The sequence below is a fragment of the Labrus mixtus genome, chromosome 3 (genome assembly GCF_963584025.1).
Source record: "Labrus mixtus chromosome 3, fLabMix1.1, whole genome shotgun sequence".
Taxonomy (NCBI): Eukaryota; Metazoa; Chordata; class Actinopteri; order Labriformes; family Labridae; genus Labrus; species Labrus mixtus.
The window spans coordinates 21858487-21877229 of record NC_083614.1 but is presented as its reverse complement, the minus strand read 5'-3'; positions in this window follow the sequence as shown (position 1 = coordinate 21877229).

The following is an 18743-nucleotide window of genomic DNA, read 5'->3' as shown; positions in this document are numbered from 1 at the left end:
CTATGCATTTCAATGGGGAGGTTTTTGTTGCTTAAGTGTGCACATGTATAGGGAGTTTCTTTAAGTATGAGTGGGTATGTGTGATGTCATTTTCAGTGCCGGTGTGTGTTTACAGATGAGTGTCAGGGGGCAGCAGTTGGAACAATATGCAGGCCCTGCTATCATCAGTTTTCACCCACATGCTGCCAGAGAAGATCATCTAATAGCCTGTCTTTGTTCAACATTTTACAGATCAGATAACAAAGACACTAAAATGCATCATTTTAATGCTTCTGGACGTTTGTATGTGATTGCAGATTGGGGTTTAAACATTCACATACTTATTTTCCCTCTCATTTACATTTTTCAGGAGGTGAGTGAGTGGGTGGCCGGCACCGAAACTTTTTGATGAGATCTTTTTTTTTCTGTGCGATTGTTTCTGATTCCATTCTGAACAGATTTAAAGGAAATTCTACACCAAAATGAATTTTTATTTCTTTTGCAACTGCTTCTTTGTAATGAACTTGTGCTTCCCTTTTTCCTCTATAGGATCCCTGTCTGACCCCTGAGTAAGGAGGGAGGCAGCTTTGACCACTGCACCAGCGTGCAGCTCATGACATGACAAAACAAACTGTCACTTAACACAAGATTACACAGCTTTAAATAAAATGAAACAGCATACCACAATATGACTTACAGTGTCATAATACAACATAACAAAGCAAAACAAACTACAACATGACATAACACAACATGACCAAACATGACATAGTATAATAGAATGTGGCATTACATAACCTGCCATAACTTAAGATAAAATGAACATCGCACAACACTACCCATGCTACACCATAATTTAATTCATTTTAAAATTTAATATATTTCAAATAAAATAACGTAAATTTTTTTTTTTTATTTATGGAAGTGGAAATAGATTTATATTTTAAGATTTCACAACTGTTCCTGCACTTTGTTTGCAGACTTGAAGTTGCGAATGTCCAGTACAAGTTAAAGACAGATACTTGATGTTGAAGATTTTTTTTTTTTTCCCAAAACACAACTGTTGTGCTTTTTGAAAGAGATTTATGAGGAAGTTTGAAGGTGGATGTTTTTTTTTGCACTGCTCTATAATATGAGTTTGAACTTGTATGGTTTGCTTTTGTTTGAAAAGAAAATACTGCATGTCACTACATGTTTCTACAACTTGTCACATAATTTGGCCATGTGGGTCATCATACATAATTCCTTTGGGAGTACAAGCATCGATCTTCCCTTATAACTCCTTCAGTGATGCCTTCACCTTTCACAACTTTGTATTTTTGTCAAAATGGCTGCCACAGAAGCATGCAGGTACAACACTTTACTTTTCATCCAGTGTTGCTTAAAGCCCTGGATGCTCAGAGGCAATGAAAAGCCTTACTTTATTTTCTTTTTCTCCTTGTTGCAAATTAAAGTTTGATGAGACTGAGCTTCAGTTCAGCCTCAAATCACTTCATTGATCTATTTTTTGCTCATTATTTTATTAGCTGCAAAATGTGTCTTTTCCTCACTTTCACTATGCCCTGATCCTGGCTTACTATATAACACTAAGTCGTATGGCAGACCTGCATGTACTGAGCTCTATGGAAGTCCTGGTACACTTATTCTCTTTGGTTGCAGAGAATTAGTAATCAAGCTTACAAAGCAGCCAAAAAGAATGAGACAACAAAGACGGTCCCTGTTCAATTCAATTATCTCTCAGCCCCGTCTTGTCTCAGAGTATCCCCTAAAACGTTTGTGATATCCTCCATCTCCCTCGCTCTCTGCACTAAACCCACAATCTCTCTCACATTCACAGCCTCTCTTTTATTCTCTCCCGTTCAAACAATGGCTCTCCTCATCCCGAGGCCTGTTTGATGTAAGACCCTGACCACCGAAGCCCCCTCTCCCTTTCTTTCGCTCCTTTTATTCCCCTTAAAAATTCACTCAATTTATTTATCTATACCAGTTCGCAGAGGCTCACTCATCGCCCACCCGTCTGAGCTTGTCCCCTCGGTGCCCTTCTTGGTGATAACGGGAGCCGACTCTAGTCCATCACCACCTCCCACTCAGCCCCGGCCAGCCCTGTGTGATTGACACAAGCTGCTTTACCTTCCAGGATGGTCTCCAACCGCTCCTACCTCTGTTCCTCCTCCCCTTCCCACAATCCACCTTTGCTGTCTTTCCTAACCACGGGAATTATGTTTCTTTAAAACTGGACTGTAATCTGCAGGAGGTTGATAAGATGGATCAATAGTGACTTAATCAAACTTCCCTTGCAGTTATGGAAAAGGCTATTTGAACATAATTCCAAATACTTTCACACGTTGTTTTTTCTCTCTTTGAAGTTGCATCATTGAACATTTCTGCTCTTATCAACATTAGGACTTCTTTCTGGACACACGTTTCTTCATATGTTAAAAGTTCTATATGTAACTTTTTACATGTGTAAATCATTTTTATCGGCCATTAATAAGCGAACGGTTAACTGATGTGAAAAAGTAGATGTTCACTGTCTATCTGTGTTGCCTGTATAAAAAGTTTCCCCGGGTCGTATTTTCTGCGAAAGCTCCAGGAAGTGACATTTTATGCACGTTCTCAACGTCCTCCTCACTCCGCTTCGCTTTCAGAGATCAACAGTAACAAACTCATCACACACTCCCGGTACAGCCAGAGGACGCCTTCCACACACTTCTATCCGCCCTAAGAGCTCTCAAAGGCGGACAAACTCATCACACGCTCCTGCTCTCAGCCAGTGCCTGCCGAGACTGTCGTTTGTAGGATGGAGAATGAATCTAATATGGAATCTGTTAGTACAAATAAACAAGCACAACACAGACTCCTTCACAAACTTTCACTTACCTCCTCTGTAAACATTATGCCCGTAAATATCCAGTGTTTCACGGCTGATGATGATGCTCGTTTGTGTACGTACGAGCACGTATGACGAGCACGCGAGGGAGAGCGAGCAACAGGTTGCTGGTGCAGTTCGCCTAACGGCCATGCGGTATCGCTACAAACGCAGTATTTTTAAGTTACATATAGCCCCTTTAAGCATTCTGCTGCTGAACAAAGTCTGTTTTATCTTATGTCAAGATTTAAAACAAGCTGAACGATATAGAATGTGTTATGGTCCATTCCGTTTGATCTCAGAAGTCGGAAATTCAGATTTACTGGTCTGAAAATTCAGATTTCTGAATTGGAAACTCGGAGCAACTCGGAGAAACTTCAGTAATCCAACATGGCTGCTATGTACATCAGCAGTAATGTTTAAGATGTAACTATTGGGTTTATTAGCAACTTAGTCCTTTTTTTTGTTTATTAAATCAATCACACAAAAAGTACCAATCAAGTTCTATCTGTGGACATGTAGTCACCTTATTTTTTGCACGCAAACTATCACGTAGTGTGTTGTTATCGTCAGGTATTAGCTAAAACAACAAAGGTTCTACTTTGCTTGTTTTCTATCCATTGTTGAATTGCAAATTAATAAAAAATATCATCACACATGCACCAACACACACACACACCCTCCCACAAACACACACACTTCAATCTTTTCCCTTACATCCAAACTCTGTGGTTGATCCCATGGCCCGCCCGTTGGCTTTACTGTGAGTGATGTGTTTACAGTGAGGGCTTTGGACCAATGCACTTCAGTACACAGATAATTAATTCCACTCATGGCTTTATCTGCTTTGGGACTTCGTGTGTGTACAATGTGTGAGTTAGGGGATGCACACATCTTTCATGTGTGTGTGTGTGTGTGTGTGTGTGTGTGCGTGTATGTACATTTGCATCATCCACAATCTCTTTACTGCAGTCACTGTTGCCATCTGTCTTTAATTACAGAGTTTACAATACACACAACTTGTCTCCATCAAACATCTATCTCTTGTCGATTGTCCACCTGCGTGATCTGCTACATACTGTGCATTTGTATGCTGTCTGAGATCATTCCGGTAATGGCCGACCGTTCCACGTAGATCAGCAGTGACAAGTGTAATCTATCTGTGCAGCAGCAGCAGCAGCAGCTCTCATAGAAGACTGCAACACATTTGCAGTCCATACAGGTTTAACAGAGTCAAAACGGTTCTTCCATGATAGACTCCCAATAACAGCTGACCTTTGATAAAAACTAGCCAGGGCAGATGTGGAAACTGGAATATTGAATTTGAGATGGCAAGTGGAAGGTAAATAAAAGCAGAGGACTGGACGCTATCGTTCCATTACAGACGAAGTGAACGCCTGCAGTCATCACTGGAAGGGAATCCCATTTTCTAAATGTCCCGACAGATTGCTGATTGAGTTGCTTGGCCGTAGAAGATGGCAACATTGACTGTATAGAATGTTTGAGTGCTTCCCTCCCTCTACACTCCCTCAGCAGCATTTAATTTGCTGTCTGCTTTTCTAGAAGCACATGTCCCGTGGCTAAATGTTTCATTTAGTTTCAGATGACAGCGGCCCATGCAGCACCTCCTGTTTTGGCCATGTATCGTCTTACCCATAATGCAAAGAATATGTGGCGATGAAAACAGCCTTTCAAGTGTTTTGTCTTCAGAGGATTGAAAACAAGAAATCCCCTCGAAAAACGAAAGGAAAACACACACACACATGCATCCACAAAGCTAACACACGCACACACTTACGCGCCACTCCCTACAAAGGTATCTGATGACACCGGGGAACCATGATGTTTGTTATTCATGTTTGGGAATCGGATCGGAGGAGACATTTGTTCTCCTCCTTAACATTTTTTGATCCAGAAAAGTTGGAAAGGTCAAAGATTCCTCTCTGCAGTGACTGTCATCTTAGCGCTGTGATCATATTTCAGCGTCTTCACCTCCAAACATAAATACACACCCACAAACTCATGACAAAACAATGTCACAGGTTGAGTCGAACCTCAGTGGGCAGCACCAGAGAGATCGAGCCCCAGATTTCTGTGGCTCTCTTTTTATTTTACATCAGATGTCTATATCAAAGGTTTTTATCCTCTTGTTTCAACAGCATGGGGATGAGCACATTTCCAGTATAGTTTAATAGTCGTTAAGTTGGTCATGACAGTAACATTCTGCCAAATTGAAGTTGCACCATATGTCTTCAGTGATTGTTTTCTGGAATCTCTAGAGGCTTTTTAAAGAAGTGAAAAAAAAAGAATTTTATTTCCTCCCTCATATAACGTCTTGTTTTTACAAGTGTTTAGATTCTTGAGGGAGGTCCATCTGCACAATGGAAAATTGGACCGTGCACTCTCAGGCAGCGTTTGGGCCAAAATCAATAGATTAAGTTTCTGTTACAATTGCAGACTTTCCTCATGCAGAGAAAACTATGATCACCATTTCCATTTTTTTTTTTTAACCTGAAAAAGATTTACGTATCTTCAGTTTTCTATGATTTTGTTGGACTGTTTCTTGAATTGTTTTCTCGCGGTGACTGTTCTCTTAATGCTTCTTTATCAGTTCTCTTAATCAAACAATAGGACCATTAGTAACGCTGTGGGTAAAAGTCCCACATTAGGCTGTGAGAGGAAGTTAACTGTTGAGAAGTTGTTATTCCTCAAACTGTCATTTTCTAATAAAAAGGGCCTGAGAAATACTCGATAATGAAACTATCACTAACCCCATTATATGGTACAAATCAAACTTAATTCAAGAAATTGTTTTCACTTAAGATCTGCTTAATTGTGGCTCAGATTACACATTAATCAGGACGATTTTAGATCAACTTTCCTCTTCCCAATAGCGAAGAGGCTGCTCGGAACCAATTATTTGCCCAGATTATTTTCACGTGTGAGTGGTAAAAAGATAGAATCTTAACCTTCCTGACCTGAACAGAGAGCAGTGATTTATCTAAAACACCTTTGATATTTAGGATTCAAAATCTTGACAATTATGTCATGAAAGGGTCTGGAGGAAGTCGCGCGTGACTACGATAACTGTGAGAGACAAAGGAGGAGAGTAGTTATGGCGACCCGGCAGCAAGACGCAACCTGCACAGGTGTGCTGTGCACCTGAAATGCATATGACAGTTAAAGTCTTACCTCCAGCTCTCGCTGAACAACAGACAATCGATGTGTCCGCGTCACCCCTGCCATTACCTCACCCAAACTTGTTTAGTATGTTATTCTTTTCTCTCTGCGCACAGTGAGTAACAGGAGTATCCTGAAACCTGAAAAGATTTCTGTTGGAGAATGACATGATGTTTTTTTAAGAATTGAGAAAATATTATTTCTGGTCATGGTGATTGATTCTTAAATGTGTCGCTGGTGTCACTTAAGAACATTTAAGTTGTTTGGTTTTCTGTTTTTTTTATTTCTCTCTCTTGGACTTGCCCTTGTATCTCACACTCACTGGATTTTTTGGCTCGGCGTGGTTGATGTGTATAGTGTCTTTAATTGTCTGAAATGTTTTTTTTGTCAACATTTCTTTGCCATTAACAGTGTTGCTTGCCACACAGCCAAGTGGATTAAAGTGTAAGGGAACATGACGCGTGAAGCGATGACTGCAGGGGTTTTCTGTTTTTCTCTCATGTGTTGAGGAGAGTTGAGTTTGTCATGGATGTTTGATAGACTCAATTGAGGGGGAAAATTGATTTACAGTACAAGGAATTATTCAGAATGACGTCTCTCTGTATGCCTGTAAAAATGTGTTTCTTCTCTGCCATTTTTTCCCTCAATGAGCCAAGTTGTGTTATTTCTGGAAACAAACTTAATTATGTTGCCAGATAGAGCTCTGCATCTGAAACAGTTTAACTCCATCTAAATCTGCTGGACATATGCACACGCACACGCACACACACACACACCTAAACACACGCACACACACAGCATATACAGTAGACATACAAATTGGCATACGCACACACACAAACCTGCAGGGCTTGCACATTTCTTCTCTCACAGACGCAAGAAACAACAGCCTGAGTCAAATCAGCAGACGATGCAGATTGCCGAATGAAAAACCTGTCACTTGTGAGGAGCCCTTACAGTCCAGGCAGACAGAGAGACGGACACACAGAAAGACAGACAGGAAGTGAGACAGGCAGGCAGATGACAGCATGTGCTTGATTCTCTGTTCTTCGCCAAGCCGTACAGCTGTCACTGCCAAGTTGGAACAAACGGTTTTAAAGCCCAAAAATGAACTGTCAGTAAACAACAGGGATGAGTGGAGTTTTAGTGGACAGATCTGACATGGGAATAGAACAGAAAATAAAAGCTAATTTATATTTAAAAGTGAAAGTAGTAGAACAAAATCACTGTTTATCCTGGTAGTTTGTCTTTTAACAGCCACATTAAATCCTTTAGTGGCAATATAAAACTCACTGGAGTTTCAAAGTCATTAAAGAAGGCCTATGTAGAATAAAATGTCAATAGGAGTTGGAGTTATTTATTAAAGAGGGATGTATCAGTTGAACGAAAAATATGAAGTGAGTTCAAGGCTAATTGTGTTGTCTGCTCTAATTTTCATGAACTTTCACTCATTCAATCTTTTTTAAAACATCTGAGGCAGTGATGCTTTATATCACAAGACGCTAAAATGAGACAACATGTAAGATTTTAAGTGAAGACTTCTTGGTTTCTTTTTTTCTGTTGTGTATTGTGTGTAGACCATTCAAACCTATAATCATTATCATCACAGCTTTGGCCGTGATTTGGGATGAAGCTAAAAGGCAAATTTGTTTTTTACAAACAACATACATACAAACAAAAATAAAACAAAGAGGGGACGCCTTTATAACTTTTATATTTAAAGGTGCACATGTAGATTTGGTAGTGACATTTGAAAGTTGGAGAAGTGAAACAATTCTACGCTATATTTTCTGAACTGAATACACAAGCTTTATTCAAAGAAAAAAAATAGGTCCCTGGAACACTGTTTGGAGCTAAAAAGCTACCAGGAGAGTTACGGTTTTCACTGTTGCGGGCCCCTCACCTTAACTTCTCGTGTAGTATTTTATCTTCAAACAGTGTTACAGGGAACACATTTTCCTCTGAGGACAGTTTGTGTATAGAATTATGAACATATACCACAGAATCTGTACATTTCTCCAACTTTCACATTTCTCTACCAAAACTTCATAGTTGCACCTTTTAGATAAATGGATTAAGTTAGTGAAACATCAAACATATTTCAAATTATTTTTCTCCGACTCATAACAAACACTTTTAGTTGCCTAAAATGTCTTGGGTAATTTGCTGCAATATTTTTTCTACATTTGTGTTTCCATGGTTACTGTACATCAAGTATGACTAGTGGACTTAATAACTCCAATACTTTAAGAACTTTTCTCAAAACAAAATTCTGAAAAAAAACCCTCTTGAAATCAACTTTGTTTGTGTGTGCCTTAAAAAATGTTGACTTTAGAAAGAGAAGTAGAAGACTATTTAACATGAGACAGCCTTACATATCCATCTTTTCCCTTCTCTCTGGACTATACTCAAAAAAAAAGTTGATTGTGACAATACTTAACTCTTGCTGTGACTTCATGTCAACAAGTAATAGGAAACCTTCCTTCATACTCTGGTTTTACATTTTCAACCTTCTGACTGTCATTATGAATTCTATTTTCAAATAGACCTTTCAGTCACAATCATAGACTTCAATGGTTAAGCTTTATATTTATATCCCAACCCTTTCCAAATTCAAATCTTAGTTAATTTGATTTTCCAACACTCTGTCTCTCTCTCACATAAACCACATGAGCGAGCTTGATCTACCTAAAGTCTAACCATATGATCCAGTTTACTCTCCAAATCTATCTTTCCTCTTGATATGGCTGGCATAGAAAGAGTCTGGGGCTTTATTTGCTGTATTTAGCAATCTGCTTGTATCATTTTTGACACGCACACTGGCACTTATATGTATAGGCCGATTTATCATAAGAGCTCGAACAATGTGGACAAAGGCAATAATTCACTCCTTTATAGCTTGGCCTCTAGTCATATTTTGCTTATATAGTAACATAGTATGTATATGCGGTACACAGTTACCACGGACTGCAAGTGTGTTTGTGTGTGTGTGTGTGTGTGTGTGTGTGTGTGTGTGTGTGTGTGTGTGTGCATAGTGTAGGCAAAGCAGAAAGAACCTGCAGCTAAAATAATTGGAGCCATTCATTAAGCCAGAACCAAAGCCAGATTGTGTCAGCTCCCTTGATCTGAATTTAATCAGGAGGAAAAAAAAAAAACACCCCCCTCCCCGTCCCCCTCCCGCTCATTCCACTGTCCAGCCGAGATCCAAGGACTAGCAATGAACCCTGCGTCGAGAGCCTCGCCTTAATTAGTCCATTGTTTCTGCGCGGCCCAGCATGCAACTCTCTGAATAGAGAGCTTCATGGGAGTTTGTTCAAGCTGTCACCTGGGGCAAACTTTTCTTACCCCAAATCCCCCCCCCCCCCCCCCCCCCCCACCCCCCCTCCCTCTCCCCCTCCTCCTCTACTGTACACAGACATATTTTCCTTTCTCCTTCTGTCTCCTGACTGACAGATATACGTTCAGACAGACGGACGGACGTACAGCAGTATCAGGGGTTTCAATCAGCTTTTTCAGCATCGAGGAGAAGCTAATGGGGGGAGAAATAAATCAGATATGGAATTGTTTTCAGGCTGCGTTCACACACTGCAAGACGTCATGTGCAACTAAAGAATTGCTGCTTCTTCTGTTATCTGTTTTTTGTAACTTAATTCTTTAGACGTGTGACCCTTTACGACTGTCTATTTGAATATTTCTCATTTCTCTTTGTCTAAGTTAGCTATCCAGTTCACTTAGAGAATAACACATGGATGTTCATTTGTGTTGGTTTAAACAATGTGGCACAGTTTTGATGTCTTTAAAAAGCGCGTCTAGAGTGATTTGAGTGCTCTCCATTTTTGGACAGATCTCCTACATTTTCTACCTTGCAGTTTGATAGTAGCAACATTTACATTTACTGAAATATAAAAGGATTAAGTTCATCATCTACCTTCACTTGCTGTAGTAAAGGTATCCCCCCTTTTTGTGGTTATTTGCAATTATGTTATTTTTTATTTATGTAGACATTTTTTTCTCTTAGAAGACCGGAGACACACATATGGACTATTTGTTTACTCATCTGAAATGATATCTGAAAGAGGCAAATGTTTGTCTCCTCCAAATTTGATATAAACTTCCTGAGCAGTTTATCCTCCCTCCTCTCCTGATTCTATGACTGGAATTATTCCCATATCTGCAGTTAAACCAAAGTTATTCTAAGAAAGCCCATTCTTTTATTTGTCTACATAGCTGGTATTTATGTCTCTAAGTATTGATTAAACTGAAGCATGTAGCTGGATGTAGTTTTGAATGCTTATCCCATAATAATAATTGAAAAAAAGGCCACATAAACTTTTACTTCGATCACACTGCGAAGGACGTATCAACCTCTGATAACACATGAGTGAAAACCAGGCACAGCCAGAGCTTTGCTGTGAACATAGCTTGAGACGTAGAGTGGTCCTCGTGCACGCTTTCCAAAATTAGCAGAAAGAAAAGGCCCCAAAAAAACAAGAAGAGAGCCTCTCACTCTCTGTTCATTCCTCTCCAGCTTCCAAGCAAGAGGCATCAACCTCTTTATTTATTATTAGGGAAGAAACGTGCTGAACATCTTGAATGTGCGTCACAGGCATCATCTGACAAAGGGAGCTCAAGAGCGGCTCACTTGAGATTCAACAGTTAAGGCATAAAGGGCGCTTTTGTCTAAATAAACCAGTAATTACACTACCGACTGAAGGATTTCCGCTGATGTTTGATCTTGGTAAATTTATATAATTTCCCTGCATAATAAAAAACTGACTAGTCTCATATGTACTGCAGAATGACGGTTATTGATGACATTTGAGATTAGGCACGCTTAATTACACTCACGGCTGCTCTAATGACACGTCCGGCACCGCTCTGTTGACTGTACCATTCAGGCAAACCGCAGTGCACAGATCACGGACCAAGATTAACCACTTCATACGTGTCCTATTCTGGTCAGCATGGGTTTCCTGGCTCCAGTGTTCAGTACATTACAGAGCTTTGTTTGAGAGTGCTTTGGAAGTTTGAGCTCCCAAATGGTTCACACCTGATCCAGGCCAACAGGGGGAGCTGCAGCATTTCTAATCACATCACAAAGACAGAGAGAGAGAGAGAGAGAGAGAGAGTACTCTATATATGTATATTTATCTGATTTAAAGGATAATAGTGTTGAGATTGTGTTGACCACTTTAACAAGTTTCATATTCAAACTTGGGCTTTTATTTTGAAATATTTATAGGCAAAAAGTAACATGTAATGATGGCTTTTTTGGGTCAAATTTAAATGTAAGAATCATTTTATAAGTACAGTATATTGGCACATATGCTGGATTTAAGGGAAGATGGTGCTTAAACTCTGGGTTTTAAAGGGTATGAATATGTTGTAAAACCACTCATATGAGTTGAAGTTTGTGTAAAAAAAAGAGGTCATAAAGTATCAAAAACTAATGTCTATCAAAAAGATATTCAAAAACGATCCCCATCATTAAACTTCAAGCCTTTAATCTCCGTGTGCTGGCAGGATATATGGGCTGAAACCGGACTGCATAAAATGGAGCCTGATTAAATTAAATGAAATGTAGCTCATTCATTTATTACAGCTTGATCACATTAATGGCAATGGACAGTTAAATTCTTAATCTCCCATCCCTTACATTATTAACGGGACGCATGGATCATCAAATCAATTAGTGATGATAACGATAACATTGCCAAATGATAGCCTTTGATCAATTACAGGGTGGACTGTGCAGATTAATGTGAAGAGTTAATGGTCAGTGGAGCTGGATGAGAAGCCGTTTCCAAGAATCCTGCAGGAAGGTTTTAAGAGACACACGATGAGATGAAGTCACACATGTTTGATGCAGATACTGTAAAACAAAAAAGGTCACAAGTTTAGAACAAGAAATAAGCAAACATGTGCTCGAGATCAGCCGTGTGACCTGTTCAAGTACCGTCAGAGACACTGTATTCCTCTGTTTCCTCACTGTAAGTCACTTACAGTCATCATTATCTTAATGGAAACACAATGGTGTTCTTATAGTACAGCTCTAACTTTGTTGTCCAATTTTGAGGTCATGCCTTTCATGTTCTCCAAAGTTAGGAAGCTTGCAGATCAGTTTATCTTTGTTCGGGCATCACATTTCAATTCTTTTCACAGTTCATATTTTAAGCGATGATATGGCTTTTAGTTTAACTTTACTATTCTATTCCTATTTTTCCTTTAAAGGTGCACTTTGTAGTTTTGGTAGAGAAATGTACAGATTCTGTGGTATATGTTTATATTCTATACTCAAACTGTCCTCAGAGGAAAATTTGTTCCCTGGAACACTGTTTGAAGATAAACTGCTAAGCGAGACGTTATGGTGAGGGGTCCGCAACAGTGAAACCGTTACTCTCCTGGTAGCTTTTTAGCTCCAAACAGTGTTCCAGGGACCCATTTTTTTATGTGAATTAAATTTGTGTATTAAGTTCAGAAAATATTTCATAGAATTGTTTCACTTCTCTATCTTAAAAATTCCACTACCAAATCTACATAGTGCACCTTTAATAGTTTTATTTCTGTATCCAAAGGTACATCCTTTCTTTCCAATTCTTCATGTACTATAGTCTTTGTAAAAAGTGCTCTGTATAACAGGCCATGACTTGTCTTTAAGAGACTGATTTGAATGTTTTTACTTGAGACTGTAATCCATTTTTAATCCAGACTAATGAATACCACTGCCAAAAAACAAAAACAACAGAAAAAAACGGCACTTTAAATGAGAAAGTTTGCACAATATTTCAAAACAGTATGTATTAAATAGCAGCCATGCAAGACACTTTTTAATGTCTAGTCCCGAATGATATCGCGCATAACCCTCATCCGTCGATATCGTCAGGTACATGTGGTGCCTGAGCCCAGGGCAAGAGCACCTCTCTCACCTCCTGGCTGTGCTGGAAAAGAAGGAGGTGGGGGAGAGCCACGGAGGAGGAGGAGGAGATAACACAGACAACAGAGCAAACCGCAGCTGCAGGGACAGGGATTTGTTTGAAACAAGAACATTTTCTTATCAGAAGCCAAGAAGTTATTTTAAACCTGACGGAGAAAACTCCTCAAACTACAGGGGGAGGTTTTTGTTTTTGTAATGGTAAGAAAACGTCCTCTATGGTTCTGATCAAGCAGACATCCTCAAGTGTTACCTTTGAATGTATGTATGAACAATGAATGTATGTAAAATGATTTCACTTGATGCTGTGTAATATTGCTGAAATAACAAACTGATTTAAATTGTGAGACCCCAGTTCTTTTTCTTTCTCTTATTTTTTCTTAATTGATTTATTATGGGGACACATATCCTTAAATGCTGCTATACTGGTACTAAAATGATGTGTTGTGACAGGGGAGGTTATTTTGGCATTATTATAAAAAGATAAATATTCTAAACATCTTTCTGCTTGATTCATGAGGCTAAGTCTCTCTTCTTTTCTCATTCTGTTTATTATTTATTATTTATTTATCAGCTTGTTTTTAATTATATTCACTTCTCAACTCTGTAAAAAAATGATGTCTTTGGAGGATGATTTACTTTTTAAATGACTTACGAGAAAGCTGCAAGTTTGACAATATTGTGGGATGAAATTCACTTGCAGTGATGAAGAAGTGACTGTGATTCCGGGACCATCTGTTTTTCAGTCAGTGTGAACAGAAATGTGACTTAACAGTCAATAGGTGTTTAAAAAAAAGCAAAAAAAAAAGTCTGACCTTGTATAGTGTAAATATATATTCTTTTAATGGTTCAGTAAAACTTGAGCCTAAATTATAGAAGGAAAAGCTCACACACTTTCTCCTTGCCACAGGAATAGTTCATGATTACAAAGTTTTCATCCTACTTGGACCTTGGGAAGGTTTGAAAAAATGTAAAACTATTATCTTATTTGAGCACATCAACATGGCCGTGAGGTGGTGTTCTTTGATGGTGATGTTAATGTTCCAAACTTTTTAAGCAGATAAACAAAAAAATACATTATTCAGTAAAAAGGTTATTCAGATAGCCTACAAGTTTATTATTTTTTGTTCTTTGTACTTTGCTATATATATTCCTATAACAATTATGTTATACTGTTCTTCCTGCAAAGTATTTCAAATTAATTGTTGATCAACTTTATTAACAACGCGTTTCGGCTCGTGGCCTGACCCCGAGGAAGGCCACGAGCTGAAACGCCTTGGTCTAAATTTGTTAATAAAGTTGATCTTTGTACTACAAGTGTTGCTGGAGCTTTTTGACCTCTTCAAGCCTTTCAATCTTCATGCCCCTTGATAGTTGATAAAGTTGTGCCAGGAAATCCCACTCTGCTTCTTCGGTATAATCATTTTCTATACGAAAACAGAAAAGTCGGCACACTCGACGTCCGTTAACGTTTTACAATCTGGGTAGAGCTGCAGCGTACAGATCAACAATGATGAGCGTTCAAGCTAATGAAGGCTTTTTTTTTTGTTTTTTTGGTGTACACTTGAAGATTTGTTCCTCTTTGAGTTGGCTCCTTTTTCTGCTGTTCATAGTTTTTCAATATAGTTATTACAGTTTATCTGTTTTTACAGATGTGTGTGGTCAGATTGTTAAACAGGATTCACACAAGAACCCCGAGGACGACACAAACATAATTTGTTATTCTGGATTAATTTGAGAGATTATGTTTGAGCTTTTGCTCCTGATGCGACCTCATCCAGCTTTGGTTTGAACCACATCTGCCATCAAAGAGCATTTTAGCTGATTTATGTCCAAAATATTGAATAAATAAAAGATCCTGATCAATATTAAAAGTGTTGTTAAAACATTGCTTAATAAGCTTAAAAAAACACTGGGTGGTCCAGTTTGTTTTAACTAGTACATCTGAATCCATACAATATGAATTGCAACATGAAACTTTAAGCGTCAGAATCATATAACGACTTCCTGAGATGTTTTCCCCCCTGTATAAATATGCCTACAACGCCACCATGCACCTATATGCATGATGTGATTTTCCTTTCACTTCCCAATCATCACAAACCATTCTCCCTCTCTCCCATTCTCTCTCACTGTCTCATAGCTATATTCCCCCTGCTGCCACAATCTCTCACCTTGCCTCTAGACCTGTATCATAAATCTTTCCCACCTCCAACATCACCATCTCCACCACCCATTTAACTTCCCCTACCGCTCACTGCCAGCAAAAGCCCTATTAACCCCTCGCTAGTCTCTATATTGTTATTGAATAATTGAAGGCGCCTCCTACCACAGTGAAAAGGCCTCTGAATAATGAATAAGATAGGGCATTTTTAAAGGTGGAAGAGCCCTGTGAATTATGCAGTGGGCAAATCTGTAGTAAAAAACACCTGTTGCATGGAGAGAGATCTCCCACACCAGTAGTGCTGTTAAGTGATGCATCAGGTCTCTACATGTTTACGCCACAGCGGACAGAATATAAAGCTTGTGATGTTTTAAAGGTGAAAATAAAAGTTTTCCATCATTTTTGTAACTGCCTTGAGATATATTTCTTACGTTGATTAATGCTATAAATTATCTCCTTTATATTTATTATTCAATTTTTTCGACTACTTAATATTGTAGGGTTCACAACACAAACAACACAAATTTCATGACCAGGTGACAGGAAAAAACATCCTTAATTTTCAACAGTTTAACATGAGTCTAGATGCTGGGTATCAAACTTTTGCCAATCTTGTGACATAGTATAAGCTATTTATTTGGACTTCGCTTAAATTTAGTTAAAGACTTTTTGTACTGCCAAAAGTTTCATTAAAAGTCGCTTGTAGGATGTTAACATTTACCAATGTAACTGACTGTTTTTCCGAAGCCTCCCCAGATTTACTCAGGCAGATACAGCAATATGGCAACACCATACACCTGTTTGGAATATATTAGTTACCCCTTTTTAACACTGCAAACAAGGAAAATTAAAAGGAATCAAGAACAAAACAAATTCCCTCTCAATATTACAAAAAAATAAAAATCAAAGCCGGCTTTATTCAAGAGGTGGATAAAGTCACAACCTGTGATTTTAAGCAAAGGTATGAGGCTTGAATTAATGCTGAAATAAATAATTAACTGGCTATAATTATGACGCTTCTTAAACCTGATGTAACAGAATATTTTGCCCATTCAGGCAGCAGATTCAAGTGACCCATCCTTATTGCAAACTTAATAGCCATCCCAAGCTAATTTACAAATCAAGCACTCATGAAGCAGAATATTTCTCTGCTGAATTCCCAGTTATTTTCACAAGCTCATTTCAAACTGCTAACAGCTCCCTACTGTAGCAAACAACAACAACAACAACAACAACAACAACAACAACAACAACAAACGAACAAACATTGGTTTTGTATGAAATCACACACTTATTCACTTCTCCCTACTCCCCACAAAACAGAGTACATACAGAGTTAGCAGTCGTTGACTATAAAGTGAACTCATGGACACAATAAAAACTTAAGTCAGACACTTCTCTGTGCTGATAATGATGTCATGTGGCATTACAACGAGCAGCCCAACGCCATGGAATCAACAATAATGGTAAACAAAAAAATTAATTTCATCGTTAACTAATATTATCCTGAGCAATTTTCACAAAATGATTAAATAAGTTAAAAAATTTTTTACTATTAAATAAATAATGCAACATAGTAATTTTATACCACAACTATTTTAGTCTTTTATTAGTCCATGGACTGGTCTTGGGTGTCATTGTCACGAGGAACAACATCTGCGATGGTGTTAAAAATCCTTTAGCCTAGTCTTTAGTAAAATAACTTCAAGGCTCTGTAATAATGCCACCAATTAATTATGTGTTCATGCTGGTCTTACTCTGTTTCAAGGAAAATTATTATCTGTTTCAGGACAATGAGCAACCACTTCAGAGTTTTCTGTTGTTTTCTGTTTTCTCTAAAATGTAATTCTTTAAATTGTTGTACTGTAATCATTTCAGCAAAAGTACATAATTGTGAGTTATTTTCCATATTACTGTTGTAATTTTTAAAGAAAGCAAGTAAATCTGAAATATCAAGTTAAGCAGAAAAAGTACAATAGTGAAGCCTTCCTATCCATTGAATTTGAAAAAGGTGGTAGCAGTTGCGGTGGAGAGAAGCGATGAGAAAATAAATGTTCACAGCAGCTTTGTCGTTGTATCCCCCGTAGTGCCACAGAGAGCAGAGCTCTGTCTGGGGTCACAGCCACCGCTGAGAGCACACCTGGTAGTACAGATGCAGTCATTTCTCCACCAGAGAATGATGCAGCGAGTGTGCATGTGTGAGAGAAAGTGACAGAGAAACCGTGGAAGTTATGTGTTTGTCATTGTTTGTCATTGGGGAGGTGAAAGGGGGAAAACTGAAAGAGAGAGTGTGTATATGCACGTTTGCTAAATAATGTAAGACAAAGTGAAGCGCTAAAATGGCTTGTGTGTTAGAGTGTGAAGGTGACAGTAAAGGAGAAACAGAAGAAACAGTGACGTGTTGTGTGTGTTTTTATGCTAATGTCTGCATTTTGAAAAACCCTGTTCCTTTCGGTAGATATTAGCAGATGATGCAGGATGCTATGAGGAGACATGACAGAGTGACAGATCAGAAACAAGCTGATGAAGGAGATCAGGGTAGCTAAGAGGAGCTACACTGAGAGAACTTAAACACAGCTTCTCAGCTAACGACCCATACGGCAGTTTGGAGAGTTCTGCAGGACATCACTAACTACAGGACACCCTGTATGTAGACCCTTCATCCTGCAGTTCACAAAAGACTGGCCGAAGACCTGAAGAGCTTCTACTGCAGCTGTCCTCATTTAGCTTATTTGGTGTTTATTGTTGATATTTAATGTTATACCTTTGTACATAGAGAGCACAATTCACCAAAGTTAAAATTCATTGTGTGTAAGCATACCTGGCCAATAAAGCTGATTCTGATTCTGATTCTAAGTCTTCTCACCAGAACATCTGAACATGAAAGCAAAGTTATATATTTTCCAAAATATCTAATAATATATATTTTTAATTACAATACTCCAGGTAACTGAAATGACTATAAACCCTCTGACTACTGCTGCTCTTTCAATGTTTCTTCCTCCACTCTCTTCTGGAGGATCTAAATCAGGAAGCACTTCACCCTTGTTGCCAGACTCACAGCTGACATCAACATAGGGCAAGTGCAAGAGGATCCGGTTCAGCACCTTGTGGCACTCCACTGTCACCAACTACAGTTCCAGGTCAGTCGTCACAGATGTCACAGGACATTTTAATGGAAAGTAGGTAAATAATTTATCAAGAGATATTCCAGTAGCACTGAGAGGTCCTCTGTTTTACTCTAAAAATGTCCCAACGCCCATTGTGAGAATACAAAATAGTGGCAATAAATAGAGGGTAGACAAAAACAGACACCTCAATATTTAATCCCATTTAGCAAGCTCTTATCTCAGTTGCAAATGTTTCTCTTTTAACATTGAAGCAGGGACAATTTATCAGAATGTTTGGTGCCCATACCATACCAATTATAATGGGTTTTTTTCTGTTTGACACAAACATTACTGGATTGAATCAGTATATTTAAAAATTTACAAAGGGCTTAAAACAATTATTCCTAATGCTGTTTGCTTTGCTAACATTTGTCTTACTCACATGGAGAACAGAGAAACCTGTTTTGCTAAGTGGTACCAAGTGTGAGCCTGTCAGGTAGACTGAGGTTG